We start from the raw sequence: 15,209 nt of genomic DNA, 5'->3' as shown, positions 1-15,209 counted from the left end.
CCCAGGTCGGAGGCTCCCAGGAAAAAGCGCACTGCCTTTATACCTTGCTCATGGTCAATACAAGTGTATAATGTTTGAATGTCTGCAGTGACCAAGAGCACATCAGGATCCACAAGGACCCCATCCACCCGAGTAAGGACGTCCGTTGTGTCTTTGACGTACGACGGTAATACCTCGACCAAAGGTTTGAGATAGAAATCTATGAATCTGCAGATCGGGTCACAGAGGCCGTCGATGCCTGACACAATCGGACGTCCCGGGGGGTCAACGGGGTCCTTGTGGATCTTTGGTAAAAGATAAAAGGTGGGAATTCTGGGGTGCCTGACCGTCCGACCCTCCCACACCTTTTTGTCAATAATTTCCTCATCCACAGCACCGGAGAGTAAAATTTGTAGCTGAGACGCAAAGGAAAGCATCGGATTATATGCAAGTTTGGTATAAGTTGAAGTATCCTTCAATTGTCGGAACACTTCTTTTTCATATTTGCAACATGGCCAGATCACGATGTTTCCCCCCTTGTCAGCGGGTTTATAAACCACATCAGTATAAGACTGTAGCTCCTTTATGGCGGACCGTTGGCTATACGTCAAATTGTCAAAAGTACGTTTAGATGAAAGTTTTTTCAAGTCGGCAATTACCAACTTAGTAAACAGATCCACCGCCGGACAGGGGGGGAACCTTGTTGATCTGGGCATGATGGAGGGAGGAAACCTACCTGAAGGTGTTGGAGATTGTTCTTCTAACAATTCCTCCAAAATTTGTAAAGTTTCCCTTTCCGTCTCAGTCAAAGAGTCAGAAGGATCATGACTCTTATAATGTAGTTTCCTTGGGATTAATTTCCTAGAGAAGAGATGGAGATCCTTCAGTGCTGTGAAGAAATTATAGGGGTGGGTGGGAGAGAAAGTCAGGCCCCTACTCAATACTGCAATTTGTGTATTTGTAAATATACGCGAAGACAGATTCAATACCTGAAGGCCCCCCTGGGTGCTTGTCCCTGGTCGTTTACCGGCTGAGCCTTTGTTCTTAGATGTTTGTCTAGTTGTAATTCTATTCTGGGACACTGTGGATCCCACCAGGTCTTCAGACATCTGAATAGATTGAGCTTCCCGGGAAATGTTGGATGTTATTGACCGAGATCTAGATCTGGAACTAGAGATGTTCCTGTAGCGGGAACGGGAGCGATCACCCTGGCTACGCCATCTATAAACATTAGCTGTTTGTTTGTCACGCACATCTCGCTTAAATTTCCTCGCCTTGTTATTCTGTATCTCAGTTGCCCATTTTTGCAAATCAGCATCAATAGTGTCATTCAACTTTTTGAGTGCTTCAGAAGACATCTCTTTTGGAAGAAACAATTGAATAGACTCAATTTCAGTTTCTATGTTGCTCAATGTCTGTGAGTCCATCTCCTTTAAGAGTGTCATATAATCCAGTGAACATGTGTTAGACAATTCCTCCCATCTCTCTTTGAAGTTACCATCAGGGATAGGGAAGGAGGGAAACACATGTATCCTGAGACCACGAGGGATTAGTTTCCCTTGTAAATACTTTTCAAAATAGGCATGGTTCCACCATACTCTGGTCCTCTTACGAAGGAGATCTTAAGATAAGTTATAACTCATGTACAATTATACATATAGAGACAACATGTTGCACGGAAACAATATTATAGCAAAATATGACTGACTCAGTAGTTCAACCAGAGGTCCTAAGTCACTAGATCCAATTCCCTGTTGAGGCCCTTTGGTGCGAGGGTCTGTAGTGTGTGTATCCAGTAGGCCTCCCTCTCTCTTAAGTAGCTTGACCTGATTGCCGCCCCTCCTGGGTCTTTCGACCTGTTCCACACCTTGGAATCTTAGTTGTGAAATGGAGTGTTTGGCTGTTATGAAGTGATCCGGTATGGGTAACCATGTCTTTTTGCATCTAATAGTGGATTTATGGCTCGATATGCGGTCACGGATGTGTTGTGTCATTTCACCTACGTAAACTAAACCGCAGGGGCATTTAACCACATATACTACAAAATTCGATTCGGAGCTGCCCCATAGAGTAACACTGGTCCGAGTGCCATGCGATTTTTTCTCACTTAGCACTCCTCCGTAGTCCTCTCTAGTGTGACTCCGGCCTGACCATAATTTACTCATAACCTCATTGTTATCCTATGAAGAAAAGGGATGAGGAGCAGTAAGAAGAATTCAACGTGGCCTAAATTCTTTATTATTGAAAGCAATTTTATCCTTCATATGGAAACATTGTAAATGCCCGTGATAGAGAGCAGTAATGTCATGATACCATCACTATGGAGTCCTCCCCTTATTCTACACATACTACTAATAGATGGATGTGGAGAGATGTAGTAAGATACATACTTGTATTTTATCTTCCACGCCTTCACTGATTCAATCCATTTACTAAAGAAAAAGACAAGAAAAAAGAATGAATAATATTACTCATACACATTCACCAAAATAGTAGGAAGACAGATGATCCTATTGAGCCTTCATATAACCAGTGCAGACTGATAGCGAACATCTCTGCGGTGGATTATTACAGGGAGAGTCTAGGAGAATCAATGATCCCAATTATGATATACTTACCGAAATTCCTCCTCCGCTGACATCATCCTATAGAAGAGTAAGGAAGACAATTAGCAATGATTGTATCAGATGATATTAAGAAAAAAGGAGCGCGCTCAGCTATCTTAAGTTGGTGCTGGCTGTACTTGGGAAAAACCCAACAACAAGTCCAATATAGAAAAATCAGCCGCACTCTTATGGTATATCTTTGCAGAAATGTGATGTATTTATTCACATGTGTTGAGACAAAAATTTATATATATATATACACACACACAGCAGGGAGAATAAACGGAGTAGTAACGTTTCGACCCTGCCTCGGGTCTTTCTCAAACTGTAATCAAACACAAATACCAATTAGTGTTATATACATATGAGGTGCTTTACATAAAAACAAAACCAGATGAACATAACATAATTTACAAAAAACAATATAAAGTAAGGATCCCATCTGAAAAGTATCTTTATGAGATATCGCTGTCAAATAGAGAACCTCTGCAAGGTCTATCAGGGGTGCTGTCGCTAACATAAAGTTCTATTATAGAGAGTGGGAACAAGGTCCAGTCGGACCAGCAAAGCTCAAAAAATAGGTACAAAATTGGGTACAAAATTAAGTAACGTTATACCTAGTGGTGGACATGATATAGAGAAGTACTGACCTGCGTTTTCTAGATAGTGTGCCCCCAGCCACCCCAGAAAAGGCACATCTGGAAGATGCGCCTATTCTGGCACTTGGCCACTCTCTTCCCATTCCCGTGTAGCGGTGGGATATGGGGTAATGAAGGGTTAATGTCACCTTGCTATTGTAAGGTGACATTAAGCCAGATTAATAATGGAGAGGCGTCAATTACGACACCTATCCATTATTAATCCAATTGTATGAAAGGGTTAAAAAAACACACACACATTATGAAAGTATTTTAATGAAATAAACACACAGGTTGTTTTAATATTTTATTGCTCTCTCAATCCACCTGAAGACCCTCGCTCTGAAAAATAATAAACCAACAATATACATACCTTCAGATGATCTGTCACGTCCCACAAAGTAAATCCATCTGAAGGGGTTAAATCATTTTACAGCCAGGAGCTGTGCTAAAGTACTCGCTCGTGCCTGTAAACCCCGGGTACTGAATGGAAAGCAGGATGATCTGTACTTACCTTGAGTTGCGCTGATGCGCCCTCTGCTGGATGTCCTCATATGAACTCGAGCGTGGGAACTTTTCCAAGGCTCCATTTCATGAGGACATCCAGCAGATGGCGCCTCTGTTGGTTTATTATTTTTCAGAGCGAGGGTCTTCAGGTGGATTGAGAGAGCAATAAAATATTAAAACAACCTGTGTGTTTATTTCATTAAAATACTTTTTAATAATATATGGATTAATAATGGATAGGTGTCATAATTGACGCCTCTCCATTATTAATCTGGCTTAATATCACCTTACAATAGCAAGGTGACATTAACCCTTCATTACCCCATATCCCACCACTACACGGGAGTGGGAAGAGAGTGGCCAAGTGCCAGAATAGGCGCATCTTCCAGATGTGCCTTTTCTGGGGTGGCTGGGGTCTGATGTTTGTAGCCAGGGGGGCCAATAACCATGGACCCTCTCTAGGCTATTAATATCTGCCCTCAGTCACTGGCTTTACCACTCTAGCGGAGAAAATTGCGCGGGAGCCCACGGCAATTTTTTCCGCCATTTAACCCTTAATTTTAGCAGCTACAGCTGCCAAATTTTGCACATACACACTACTAACATTACTAGTGTGGAATATGCAAAAAAAAAAAAAGGGATATGAGATGGTTTACTGTATGTAATCATGTCTCATATCATGTCGGGTTTGTGAAGGAGAAATGAAAAGCCGGCAATTGAATTACCGGCTTTTCACATATATTGCGCTGAATTAAATTTAAATACAGTATATATATATATATATATATATATATATATATATGTGTGTCTCAATGACATATATATATATATATATATATATATATATATATATACACACTCACTGGCCACTTTATTAGGTACACCTGTCCAACTTCTTGTTAACACTTAATTTCTAATCAGCCAATCACATGGCGGCAACTCAGTGCATTTAGGCATGTAGACATGGTCAAGACAATCTCCTGCAGTTCAAACCGAGCATCAGTATGGGGAAGAAAGGTGATTTGAGTGCCTTTGAACGTGGCATGGTTGTTGGTGCCAGAAGGGCTGGTCTGAGTATTTCAGAAACTGCTGATCTACTGGGATTTTCACGCACAACCATCTCTAGGGTTTACAGAGAATGGTCCGAAAAAGAAAAAAAATCCAGTGAGCGGCAGTTCTGTGGGCGGAAATGCCTTGTTGATGCCAGAGGTCAGAGGAGAATGGGCAGACTGGTTTGAGCTGATAGAAAGGCAACAGTGACTCAAATCGCCACCCGTTACAACCAAGGTAGGCCTAAGAGCATCTCTGAACGCACAGTGCGTCGAACTTTGAGGCAGATGGGCTACAGCAGCAGAAGACCACACTGGGTACCACTCCTTTCAGCTAAGAACAGGAAACTGAGGCTACAATTTGTACAAGCTCATCGAAATTGGACAGTAGAAGATTGGAAAAACGTTGCTTGGTCTGATGAGTCTCGATTTCTACTGCGACATTCGGATGGTAGGGTCAGAATTTGGCGTAAACAACATGAAAGCATGGATCCATCCTGCCTTGTATGGAGCATCTTTGGGATGTGCAGCCGACAAATCTGCGGCAACTGTGTGATGCCATCATGTCAATATGGACCAAAATCTCTGAGGAATGCTTCCAGCACCTTGTTGAATCTATGCCACGAAGAATTGAGGCAGTTCTGAAGGCAAAAGGGGGTCCAACCCGTTACTAGCATGGTGTACCTAATAAAGTGGCCGGTGAGTGTATATATATATACTGTATATATGTTTTAACGAACATTTGAGCACATAAATCCATTAGATGTCGGTTTTGCAAGCCTGCGAGAAAATATCGCAGTACGGATGCCATACGGATTACATACGGAGGATGCCATGCGCAAAATACGCTGACACACCCTGCCTACGGATGACATACGGATCACTATTTTGGGGACTTTTCTGCGTATTACGGCCGTAAAATACGGACCGTATTTTGATACGCTGAGTGTGAGGCCGGCCTTAAGGTCAAATTTCAGATGAAACTAGGCATGGAATGGAAAAACAAAATTAAGAAAAAGTTCTTTGCAAATGTTTCCATTCATAGATCCTCCTGGAACATGTTGGGGGGTGAGGATCACAGTAATTTACGGTGAATGTAATAAATAGGATTTTTACTGTACCTGGAATCTTTGTTGTTTTTTAGTAGATGGTGGAGCTGTAAACACAAAACACAGCAGGTTACACATTTTTGCTCGTCTTTGGTGGCTTTTTATATGGATTTTCATCCAGGTTATCAGAAGTTACATTATTTTTCTTCTGTTTTATGGGGTGAAGGTGCAATAACCTAAAACGGACATTTGTACACATTGAAAAATTTCAGAACTGGGATATTTTTCCATTGTGATAATCCCTCGTGGTCGTTTGACCGCAGCACCCTCACACGTCATCACTCTGAGCTGTCTGTGCGTGGTTCCCTGAGGGTGTGCTCATGCTCTGTGGGTGGAGGCTGCCGGTGCTGCCTGTCTGCATGGGAATGGGATGGCCACTCTCCATTCACAGTACAGGGGAACATCCATGTGGCATCATTGCAGAAGGGGGACCTCGTAGTTACGTGGTGTGCCCCGGAAGTAGGAACAGATCCAGTGGCCCACTAGAGGCATCAACCCTTCTGGCATTTGCCAGAAGTGCCCGATGCTCAGTCCGGCCCTGGAGATTACAGTACGGTATGGCAGCAGGAAACGGGTTAACGACAGACTGACAGTTGACAACGGGGAAGGCGGCAGGCGACGGGCCTCTTGATGCCTTGCCTGCACCTTTACAAGTGATGGCCGCAGAACGGAACATCGGGGTTGGCGGCCGGTCTTCATGTCCTGCATCAGACAGTGAAGGTAGGGAACAACGGCAGCGGGCGAAAAAGAATCACAGCTGTATGCTCTGGTGTTCTAGCAGGCATGCTATCAAAAAACAACTTTGCTAGGTCTTACTTTCGAAGGAGGCCTTATATTTAGCAGTTCTGCAAAACCACAGCTAGGTCTTATTTTCGGGGAATCAGGGTATGAAAAGTAGATAATTGAATATGCAGATTGGTCACCTGTCCTCATTTAACTAGATGAGCATTTCAACTATAGGTATCAGTGGGACATAGTGGGGGGCGCACATCTATATATATATATATGGCCGGGTTTAAGGTGGGGTCAGCAGCACTGACGAAGAAGGACTGAGTCCTTTGAAACGTGTTGGTTTACTGGCCCTCTCATTCACCCGTCCCCCAATTCTGGTGACCTCACCCAGACCATGACCACCTCCAACCTCGCCACTGGTCGGCTGCGCTTTTTGGCCGAAGCACACCGCCAGTCTACTGCATTGGCTTACGGAGGTCACGGAGGGAACCTGACACCACGGTAGGACGCTCCCCAGGTCTCCTGCCGTTCTACCCTCTGCAGTAATCCTGCAGCACCATCGGAGGCTCAGCCCACAAACCGTGCTCTCCACTTCTCCAGATAGCAGCATCACCAGACTCCTGGCACATGCACTGTGCTCACCGCTGCCAGAGGTAAGCTGCACACCACTAGGGAATGTGTTTCACATGTACCGATAGCATCACCGGACTCCTGGCACGAGCACTGCGCTCACCACTCTGTCACACATCCTTGCATGCTGGCATACTACAGGCCTCTGTAAGGTCGCTGGGCATCGTGCACATACGGATCAGTTACATTACAGCGTTAGCGCAGGCACAGATTCTTTGTATTTCATGCTTCTTTCTTGAACTTCTGTAATTAAAATATGGATTAGAGATGGCAGAGACAGACCGATCATAAGCAGATGTCAGCGGAGAACAGACTTACTCATTAGAGATGAAGGGGCCGATTCACCATTGATTGGGGCAGATTTTGCCAGCTTTCCATTTGCACCATAATCATCTTTTCATTTGTACCTTTCCTAAACTCCCTGTTTTGTGTGCGTCTGTTTTGTTTTAAGCATTTGTGGGCAGGGTTTAGACTTTACAGATGTTTTCATGCGATTTTTTTTTTTAATTTTAAACTTTTTGAAAAGTCACTAAAATGTTTGTGGAAATGTACAGCAGCCTCCACCAAGATTGATTTTATATAAAGCAGAACATTTTTGCCAAACTTTGCGACATTTTGCAAAATGTGCAAGTTTTTTGCACTAAAACAAAAAGCTCTTAACGACCGTAGGATTTTCTGTTTTTGAGTTTCCGTTTTTTCCTCCCCGTCTTCCCAGAGCTATAACTTTTTAATGTTTTTCTGTCAATATGGCCGCGTGAAGGCTTGTTTTTTTGCAGGACAAGTTGGACTTTTGAACTTCACCATTGGTTTTACCATATCGTATATTGAAAACAGGAAAAAAAAAATCAAAGTGCAGTGAAACTGCTAAAAGGCAAAATTCCACAAATTTCGTTTTTTTTTTTTTCTTTACCATGGTCACTAAACGCTAAAACTGACCTGCCGTTATGATTCTCCAGGTCATTACGAGTTCACAGATACCAAACATGTATAGGTTCTGTTTTATTTAAGTGGTCAAAAGAAAAATGCAAAGTTTGCAAAAAAAAAAGCGCCACTTTCCGAGACGTGTAATGTCTCCATTTTTCATGCTCTGGGGCTGGGTGATGGCTTATTGTTTGCACGTTAAGCTGATGTTTTTATTGATTCCATTTTGGTGTAGATACAATCTTTTGATCGCCTGTTATTGCATTTTATTGCAATATTGAGGCGACCAAAAAAAAAGTAACTCTGGAGTTTCGATTATTTTTCTCAATATGCCGATTACCATTCAAGTTAATTATATTTATATTTTGATAGATCGGGCATTTCTGAAAGTGGCAATACCAAATATGTGTATTTTTAATTTTGTTATTGTTTTATTTTGAATGGGTTTGAATGGAGGGTAATTTAAACTTTTTTTCAATTTTTATTTATTTTTTCAATTTTTAACAGGTCATCAATGTATCTGTACTAGCACTGCATGTGGGAAGTGGCCTGGGGACTACTGTGGAAAATCTCCTCCTATAGGCTGAGAAAGAGATTTGCATACGATGGCGCCATGCCGTGCCCATGGCAGTGCCTTGCTTCTGTAAAAATAATCTATCTTTGAATGTAAAATAGTTAGGTGTCCTCCTACCTTATTTTCTATGCATAAGAATTTAACTAATTTGTCACCTACTGACTCTTTATATGATAATCAATACTTAAGAAGACACTGATGTAGAGTTTGTTAATCTTAAAATCTTTCAATAAAAAAAAATATACTTACGTGATTTTCTTTACTCTGCTGCTGTGTTCTTAAAGCAGCAGAGAAATACTCTGAGGAGCCTAGTGTTTAGAATGGAGACGAAAGGACGGGAAGGTTAGAGAGTTTGGAAGATATGAACTAAAAAGGGAAATTATTTTCTCTCATAATGGGACTTATAGACATTTAAATATATTGGTTTCTTCCATTAAAAATATACCATATAATATAAAGACATAAAGGGAAGACACAAAGTGTATCTGCCCCTGATATAATGAGCCTTAGTGTAACAACATGTCACATACAATAATGGGGGAAGAGTTTCCTTACTTTGGTATGCTTCTCTGTTTTTTATTATGCTCTTTTTTGCTGTTGGAGAAATAGAAGAAATTATCACAAATAAATACCTTGTAATGTAATAATCAACAACAAATCCTTGTCTCATAGGGACACCGACAAACATAATGCATTACCTGTCTCATATACGTCACCACACGATTTAGATAGATGTCATTACTAATTAATATTATATTTTTAAATAATGTTACAATTAACATTATTATTAATAATAATTCATACATTAATAGCTCATTGTATGAATATCAAATTCACATGCACTTGTAACGGGACTGATCTTTTACCTGTTGTCACGATAATGTAAAAATGTCATAATGTAAGATAGTTCTAGAAATTACCATGTCACAGACACACATTGCAGTTTTGACCCACCTTTCTCCCCCTCTGCATTCGCTCATACAACAAACAAAGCCCTATGGCTGATACTATCCAACTTGATACCAATGTGTGAGCAGTGTATGGCTTTTAAACTGCAGACAACTAATCCTGTAAAGCCCCTCGTTGCCCCCTCCCCTTGCCCAAGGAATATCTTTGTCTGGGGGCTCAAAAACTGTAAATAGGTGGAAAAAGAGTGCATGTCATTACTCAGCCCACTCAGTGATGTCACGACAAGAGGGCATATCTTTACCCCTGCTGAATTGAGGGAAGAGTTGGTCCAGGAAGCGAGCTAACAACAGCTCGGCAAAGCTGTGTTCATGCATCTGGATATATGGAAGCCCTTTATCCTCCATAGCACACGGCCAGTCACAAGCTGAAATGTTCTGAATGCTATGTAAGTGTTCTCTTTTCAATGTTAACCCTATTTTATTTGTAATGTACACATGATTTTGTCTTCTTTATAATATCTTTTATACTTTGTAAACACTGCCTACCTTTTTATGGAGTAAAATATATAATTTACTAGCTTGTCTCTCTCTGCTCTATAAATGAACTGTCACTTCCTCTGAAGTGAATTACGCTACTGATTTGGGTTGGCTCCAGACCAGTTAACCCTTGTGGAATCGAAGCTGGTGGCAGCATACTTTGTTCTGTGCGATTGGGAATCTTTGTAGCGACGGCGGCATTGATAATTATTGTTCCCGCCTTTGTGGGAGTAGTTATAATGCCCTCGCTGCAGGATGCCCAATAGTCAGTACATAGCAGGCAGCCTTTCTGGTGACTAATTACCCTAGGTGCAGGACCTAATCTGACCTGAGGGTAAGGGGGACGCCAGAGAGCTGCAAGTTCCAAACCGGAACTGGGATATAGATAAATCCCCTTCAGAAGGAACCAGGGGCAACCAAACCACCCCGGTTTGTGACAAATTGGTGTGAGTAGTGGGGAAGATAAAGGTATCCTACCCGGGATCCCTGACATGTTGTTGGGATCCGTGACACATTGTTGGCAGCACGGGTGTGAACCGTGACACCTGTGTAACTACCAGGACGAGTCATTGTATAATTTTGCATCTAGAAAACAGCATTTAGGAAATCAGGGCATGTCCATTTGTGGAAAGTGTTAAAATACCTACATGTTTATGACTTTGCTTCTGGATGTTCTAGCAAAGCATTTCGGCATCCACCATTTACGTTTGCATCTGAAGAAAAATCCAAACAAACAAATTGAGACACAGACAGTTCACATTATCATTCTGATCAGTCTATGAGGATTTATACAGCAGCGTTATTGTCCTGTGTAACGGCCTGCCCTTATGTCACTTTTCACGTCATCGTTCAAAAGTCCAAAGTCTCGTTAGTCTAAATGCAGCCATGATTGATCTTATTAGTTACGGGATCGGCTCTGTGTCTGCCACTGTGGTCTTTGTTTCATATCTATAATAAAAATGAAGTTTTTATTAGAAACAGAGAAAATATCAGAAAATATAATCTGTAGAGTCAGGGGCACAGTTATAGAGAGTTAATAGATAAAAAAAAAAACAGATATCCAACAACGGACTCCATAAATTTCACTTCTATACCATCTAGGTAAGAACCTTTACATCTGCATGTGAAAACCTCAGAACAAACGACTGGAGGGTTTCTGGTCTCACTGGTCTTATGTTTTTGGACTTAGTTATCATTATGTTCAGTATATACAGCCATGTTGTGTCCAGGGATGTCAAACTCAAGTACACAGTGGGCCAAAACGAAAGGTTGAGGGCCAACCTTGATATGTATAACGTTAATCGCGACAGAAAAAAAGGGAAGAAAGGAAGAATAAATGTGTTGGCGAATCTGGCTAAGGAATGAAGGACCCCAATACGGCAGGAGAAGTTAGGGTTGTGGGGATGGTAGATAGCAGTGTAAAGGGGAATGTAGAGGGTGCGGGACTCTCACAGAGAAGGAAATCTAGGAAAGTAGAGAAAATAAGAAGCTCATTAACCGCACTGAAAGAATAATATTCTCAGAGTCAAGATGGTAGAATGTGAACAAAAAGGGAAAGATCTCAATATATGTAGCAAAAGGATAACAATGTGCAAAAAACAAAATGGAGAATATATGACCAAATAAAGCAATAATATAAATCATGGCACGAGTGCACTGGTTTAGTAGCAGACCTATGCCCAGCTAGTGGAGGAGACACAGGGTAGTAGGCGCTGTGCGCACTTAGATGTTTGGGAGGGCACACGGAGGAGGTGCGAAGATGTAGGGAGAAGAGGAGGGAACCTCCGGCTCAGGTGAAGGCCGCTCAGGAAGGGCATCATAGCTGGGGAGTGAGTGTTGTAAATGGCCTTGTAGTAACCCGAGAGCGTGCCGGACTGGAGATGCGGGATCAGTAGTGGTATCAGCGGGTCGGCTCTAGGAGACATTTGTTTTATTTTCTCACAGGTCAAATACAATTACACTGTATGTCTCCCTCCTCTGCGCCACCCACCAGCGCCTCTACCTTCATCTTTGCCAGTCATACTGGCCATTGGCAAAACTGTTTTCAGTGCGCCATGGCCACAATGGAGCGGCAGCACTGCTCAGACAAGATCAAGAGCTCAGAAAATTGTGCCCCCTATAATCCTGGAGTAGGAGACCCCTAAATCAGTATGTACTGCAATGTTTTCTATCCTCCTCAGGCTATACTCAGTGATAACAAATCAGATACTAATTAATATCTACAATCATATACAACCTGTGATATCTCTATACTCCATATCTCTGTACTTACAGCTCTGGCAAAAATGAACAGACCACTGCAAAATGTTCAGTTTGTCTGATTTTCCTCTTTATAGATATAAGTTTCAGTAAAATGTAAATTGCTCTTTTATTCTATAAACTTCTGACAACATGTCTCCAAATTTTCAAGGAATCAATTTTGTATTTTTTTCCTGAAAAGGAGAATTGGTCAAAACTAAAAAAAAAAAAACCCCAGTGCTTTCAGACCTCAAATAATGCAAAGAAAACAAGTTCATAATCATTTACAAACAACAATACTAATGTTTTAACGCAGGAAGAGTTCAGGAATCAATATTTTGTGGAATAACCATGCATTTTAATCACAGCTTTCCTGCGTCTTGGCAGCTTTCCACCAGTCTGTCACGCTGCTTCTGGGTGACCTTATGCCACTCCTGGTACAATAATGTCAGCAGTTCTTTGTTTGGTGGCTTGTGAATATCCATCATCCTCCTGATTATATTCCAGAGGTTTTCAGTGGGGTTCAGGTCTGGAGATTGGGCGGCCATGACAGGGATTTGATGTGGTGGTCTCCTAATTTTTGCCAGAGCTGTTTAGTCTGATGGTGTCTTTGCTTTGGTCTTCCTCTCTTATTTGGAGCAATCCCTGCCCACCTCTTGCTCCTCTTCCTCACTGCTGAGCACATAACATTGATTACATGCAGTAATAAATAAATCTCATAAATGAACATTATTGTAATCGCTCCTTTATAGGGAGTGTTACAGTGGGTTCATACAATGCAACAATGGTGCATTTACTGCTATGTTGTTCCAAATCCAGAGGAAAACTTGCATTTAGGACAGAAACATACCCTGTGATCACATTGTGTGAGCCCACCATAGTGCGGATAAATACATCATTCATGAACAGGTGTAAGATATTTCTGACAAATTCAGAATTTTACAGGACAGCGCACAGTACTGCACAGCTCCAGTAGGGGGCGCTTTTAAGCCTAAGAACGCTGTCTGTTATGTAGTTAATAGCGATACATCCTAGCGCATTGATGACATCACGCCGCAGGCACTAGGAGAGCGGGTGTACGACAGAGCACTACAGGGGCCTTCTACTTCTCTGGCCAAAGAGGCTGCACAAGTACAAAGCCCAAGTCAGTCATCGTGAGCTTCAGGTGATTAAATGGGGACATTCAGGCACTGAATAGAAATAAATGGCATAATTAAAGGGGCAATAAATGGCAAACTGACACAAAAATCAGTGCCTCTTAGTGTCCACTTACCATTTATCATTCTTTATTAATGCCCTTCTGTGCCCTTTGGGTGCTACATGAGCAATAAACTGGAACAGGTCAGCCTGAAGGACCAAAGGGGCAAATGGCACATAGGGGTCACTGATTTCTGTGCCCATATTCCATGTATTGCTCCTTTTGTGACCTTACGTTCAATACCTGAAGGCCCCCCTGGGTGCTTGTCCCTGGTCGTTTACCGGCTGAGCCTTTGTTCTTAGATGTTTGTCTAGTTGTAATTCTATTCTGGGACACTGTGGATCCCACCAGGTCTTCAGACATCTGAATAGATTGAGCTTCCCGGGAAATGTTGGATGTTATTGACCGAGATCTAGATCTGGAACTAGAGATGTTCCTGTAGCGGGAACGGGAGCGATCACCCTGGCTACGCCATCTATAAACATTAGCTGTTTGTTTGTCACGCACATCTCGCTTAAATTTCCTCGCCTTGTTATTCTGTATCTCAGTTGCCCATTTTTGCAAATCAGCATCAATAGTGTCATTCAACTTTTTGAGTGCTTCAGAAGACATCTCTTTTGGAAGAAACAATTGAATAGACTCAATTTCAGTTTCTATGTTGCTCAATGTCTGTGAGTCCATCTCCTTTAAGAGTGTCATATAATCCAGTGAACATGTGTTAGACAATTCCTCCCATCTCTCTTTGAAGTTACCATCAGGGATAGGGAAGGAGGGAAACACATGTATCCTGAGACCACGAGGGATTAGTTTCCCTTGTAAATACTTTTCAAAATAGGCATGGTTCCACCATACTCTGGTCCTCTTACGAAGGAGATCTTAAGATAAGTTATAACTCATGTACAATTATACATATAGAGACAACATGTTGCACGGAAACAATATTATAGCAAAATATGACTGACTCAGTAGTTCAACCAGAGGTCCTAAGTCACTAGATCCAATTCCCTGTTGAGGCCCTTTGGTGCGAGGGTCTGTAGTGTGTGTATCCAGTAGGCCTCCCTCTCTCTTAAGTAGCTTGACCTGATTGCCGCCCCTCCTGGGTCTTTCGACCTGTTCCACACCTTGGAATCTTAGTTGTGAAATGGAGTGTTTGGCTGTTATGAAGTGATCCGGTATGGGTAACCATGTCTTTTTGCATCTAATAGTGGATTTATGGCTCGATATGCGGTCACGGATGTGTTGTGTCATTTCACCTACGTAAACTAAACCGCAGGGGCATTTAACCACATATACTACAAAATTCGATTCGGAGCTGCCCCATAGAGTAACACTGGTCCGAGTGCCATGCGATTTTTTCTCACTTAGCACTCCTCCGTAGTCCTCTCTAGTGTGACTCCGGCCTGACCATAATTTACTCATAACCTCATTGTTATCCTATGAAGAAAAGGGATGAGGAGCAGTAAGAAGAATTCAACGTGGCCTAAATTCTTTATTATTGAAAGCAATTTTATCCTTCATATGGAAACATTGTAAATGCCCGTGATAGAGAGCAGTAATGTCATGATACCATCACTATGGAGTCC

At 42.0% G+C, this 15,209-nt stretch overlaps 1 protein-coding gene and 1 long non-coding RNA gene across 2 annotated transcripts in view; one reads left to right on the top strand and one right to left on the bottom strand.

The window, feature by feature from the left end:
* The window catches only part of LOC143781406 (uncharacterized), a 120,999-nt gene extending 111,688 nt beyond the window's left edge, over positions 1-9,311 (bottom strand). The window contains exon 1 of the transcript XR_013216694.1: positions 9,301-9,311. The gene's annotated coding sequence lies outside the window, so the exon portion shown is untranslated. The remainder of the gene's footprint in view (positions 1-9,300) is intronic.
* Positions 1-15,209, top strand: part of LOC143781409 (uncharacterized) — a 443,129-nt gene that overhangs the window by 351,224 nt on the left and 76,696 nt on the right. The gene's annotated exons all lie outside the window — the stretch shown is intronic.

This window comes from Ranitomeya variabilis, chromosome 6 (genome assembly GCF_051348905.1).
Source record: "Ranitomeya variabilis isolate aRanVar5 chromosome 6, aRanVar5.hap1, whole genome shotgun sequence".
NCBI classification, from domain to species: domain Eukaryota; kingdom Metazoa; phylum Chordata; class Amphibia; order Anura; family Dendrobatidae; genus Ranitomeya; species Ranitomeya variabilis.
The sequence above is the reverse complement of the archived record's forward strand: the minus strand, read 5'-3'. Positions and strand labels throughout refer to the sequence as shown.